Below are 4,140 nucleotides of genomic sequence, written 5' to 3'. Positions count from 1 at the left end.
GCAATTCTCTTCTTATAAAAACTTGACACAATGCTTATCCATTTGATTTGATTGCAAATGCGTGTTCATTAATATAATTGAAACATGTAGCTTCCCCCAAGTTTTCACAGGCTCATCCCTAATTAACTGCTGGCATTTTCTCATATTACATGTTAGTATAACTGAGTTAGGCCAATTTATTCACGAAATAGGAAAAGGTTGAGCAGAAGACAGGAAAGGAGGAGAAGGTTCAGCCCATTTAGTACTTATTGGGGGGCTACAGGCAGTCCTTGGAATTTCTACTATTTTAACTGCTTGAATCAAAGCTTCCAGAAGAGATTAATATATACTCAAGAAAGAGACATTACCTCCAAGAGATAATATCATTCTTCACCAACTGAGCCCCAAACCGCAAATCAAAGGAGATGCTTGGTCTCCTAAGTATGTTCTTTGTATTTTCAGAGTATTTTTAAAGCTTGGTAGTAGTGATGTAGTAGGAAGATCTATAAACTTGGAAAGAGAAAACAGAAGTTCTAATTCTTACTTGGCCACTTTTAAGTACTGTGATCTTAAATAAATCTGAGTTAATCTGAGTACATTTCCTCAAAGGGTTTTTGCAGGGTTTTTAATGTAATAATCATGGAATCAAACAGACTATACTTGTTGAAATACATGGCTGGGGAAGGCACATCAAAGGTAAGAAATAAAATGCATTAAGGATGTGGTCAATAAAAAAGACAAAGGAGATTTAAATAGAAATAACTTTTTGAATCAAATAAAGTGTTTAAATTCCTATTTTTTTGTCCTTTACTGATTAATATACAAATACCTAACTGAAAAGATTTAAAGAACCCCTATTCATTTTTCTCTTTCATATTATCTGTTTCCCCATATGATAGAACTGGATTGGTTATATTGACAAAACCAATGAGATAAATTTATAGCAAATCAGGGAAATTTTCATTTTAAAATCTCTCTTTTTAATTTAGTGACATTAAATGAAAAGAATGTGGTTTACAAATTTAGTAGGCACTCGTTTCTGATAATAACCATATTCCTTTTTATCTTATAGTTGTCCCATTATATGCCTATATTCTTCTGGAAGGGGCCAACTTCAACAAGTAATAACATCAAAGATCTCTCAGTTCTCATCCATACAGAAAGAAAGATCTATCAGTGTTGCTCTGTAAACAGACACAGAGGAGCGAGAGGTCGCAGGGATTCTTGGGTCAAGGTGGAAATCATGCTAGGACTGGGCCTGTTTGAGGAAAACCATCAGTGCCACAGACACTGTTTACTCTGTGAAAACTAGATTCTCTTGAACAAAGACCACATCCTAGTGTATGTTTCCAGCTGTTGAAAATCTATATTGGAATCTGCTGATAGCTTTGGAGGAGCTGTGCTCTCCAAGGAGGAATTGCTACTACCTGTGAAGTGCCAAGGCTAAAGGGATTGTCAGATGGTTTCACCCCTACTCTGTAGAGCTTCACCAGACTGACGACTCTTCCACAAAGAGAAGTTGCAGATAATAAAAGATGTGGTGAATTCAGCAAAGTAATTTGTTTTGAGTCTATATAATACTAAATGATCTGTTTGTTTCGTATTTTACCTGTTTTGGTATCTTGCAGACATGGTATAAATTGGGTAATTTCTCTCTCTCTCTCATTCATATATATATACATATATATATACACATATATATATGTATATATGTATTTATGTATATATACATATATGTATATATATACATAAATGGAATATCTCCTTATGCTTAAGATCATTTACAATACATAATTTAAAAATGTGTTTTGAGATTTACATCTAAACTGCGGCATAGAAGGGTTTGAGACTGAGATGAAGGCTTACTAAGAGTTGTAGGAAGGAACTGTGGTATTTATCCAAGAATATTCTAAAAGAATTCTAAATGTAAAAAAAAAATTCTAGATGTAATTAAATTTAATTAATAATTAATAAATATTAACAATCAACAGTGAAACGTTCACTTCACATTGTTGGCCCCTCTACTATCACATTTTTCTCACTTAATTTGTCTCAGATTCCATGTATATTACATTGAATTAAATATTTATCCTGAGGAAAAATGCCCAGAGGAAGGTAGATGTTAGCAGTTGACAAAGAATGATAGGCCAACTTGCCAGAATATTATAGATTATTCAGAAATTCAAACTCAGTTCTTGAATCTGGAAATTGTTTGTAGGAGCTGCATTTTTTCCCTTTCTGTTTTTCATTTTATTTGCTAAATTTGTTTGCTTCAGATTCACAGAAGCGGAAGCCATGGAATTATAGAACCCTGGAGTTAGTAGTTCTCAATTATTGTTTCGCATGAGATGAAGAATATGAGTAAGTTTGGGTTACCAAAAAAATGACACTGTAATAAAGCCTTAGGGAGGGGAGGAAAGGAGAAGATGAAAACTATGGGTCTTTGGGCATCAGGAATTTTAACAAAGCTGGTATGGAACCTTTAGGAAGATGGAAAAGAAAGGGATTAGGAAGTCTGGTATAGAAAATGAAAAGTAAGACTGCCCATTCAGAAGAAGCTGTGGTGATTGTTTCAAGGAATTCCAACTTGGAAACTGGAATGGGAAAAGACATTGCCAAAACATGGAAGGTAGATGGAGTGCCATTATCTTCAACTGCAGATCCCCATCTTTCCAAGGTTCCCTTGCCTCTTGTGAGTGAGTGAGAGATGTGTGGGGCCCCCCTTGGTTATAAGATGGAACTCTATATTCAAATTGGACCTGCAGATGAGTCAGTTTGGAGGTAACTGAAACATCTATGACTCAGTCTAGTTGTATTAATTAGGGTTCTTCAGAGAAACAGAACCAATAGGATAAAAATACACACACACATTGGCTCACATGATCATGGCAGTCAACAAGTCCCACAAGCTGCTGTCTGTAAACTGGAGAACCAGAAAAGGTACTAGTGTAAGTACCGGAGTCCGAAGGCCTGAGAACCAGGAGCTCCATGTTTGAGGACAAAAGATGGATGTCTCAGCTCAAGACAGGAGAGAAGAATACTCACTCTCTGCCTTTTTGTTCTATGTGGGCCCTCAAATATAGGATGATGTCCATCCACACTGGTGAGGGTGAATTTTCTTGACTCAGTTAAAATGAGTAATTCAAAGTATTCAAATGACAATCTACATTGGAAACATCCTTATAGACACACTCAGGAAAAATGTTTCACCAACTATCTGGGCATCCCCTAGCCCGATCAGGTTGACACATAAAATTAACCATCACACCAGTGAAGACTTGTAAGTTAGATGTTAAGAAGAGGTCAGAAGTCTCTCTCAGGAGGAAGTGCTTTTGAGCCTTTTGGTCCTGGGCTGGGAAGGCCAAGGACAGATCCTGAATGAAGAGAAATAATTCTTTCATGAGCCCGATGTCCTGGGATTCCAACGCTTTGTTTCTGAAGGATTAGAAATAAAAAGCACTGTTTTGAGAGCATAGATGATGGAGTTGGAAAGATCTGGTGTTAAGGAACTTGGTTAATTTTAACCTTAAGTTTCCATCTCTGAGCCTTGGTTTCTGCTTTGGAAAGTGGGACGCTAATAGCATTGTAGGGCTGTTGAGTGGCCTCAAAGAGAAAATGCATGCAAGGCACATAGTTGATGCTTCAGTGCAGCATTAGTAAAATAGTAAGAGCTTCATTCTTGCTCTAGCATGGTTCTGCTAACCACCAGTGAATGGGCTCATCAATTTGGGTCGTGGTTTCCTCATCAGGAGAGTAGGCCAAAAATCTACTGTAGATTTTTGAGTAGGGTGTCTCAAACGTGGAGGTGCAGAGAAATCAACTGGGGATCTTGTTTAAAGGCAGATCCTGATTCAGTAGGTCTGCAGTGAGTAGGGTCAGAGAACCTACATAATTCAAAGAGCTACCAAGTGCTGCTGCTGCTGCTGCTGGTACTCGTGGTGCATGGACCTTGCTTTTTCCAGCCAGAATCATCATCCGTAATGTTGAACCTGCTCTGAGTATATAAAAAAAATAAACCAAAGTTGGACCCTTGAGGCTCTGAGGAAATGAGAGGTATTTTTCAGCGAATGGAGAACAAGGCAGAGAGAAGGTGAGGGTGTCTAAGAGGTGGTGGATTAGGCCCAGGGAGACCAGAGTAAGTGACTCATTCCTATCAGAAAG

Source organism: Canis lupus, chromosome 36, assembly GCF_011100685.1.
Source record: "Canis lupus familiaris isolate Mischka breed German Shepherd chromosome 36, alternate assembly UU_Cfam_GSD_1.0, whole genome shotgun sequence".
In the NCBI taxonomy this organism is placed as follows: domain Eukaryota; kingdom Metazoa; phylum Chordata; class Mammalia; order Carnivora; family Canidae; genus Canis; species Canis lupus.
Note: the sequence above shows the minus strand (reverse complement) of the source record.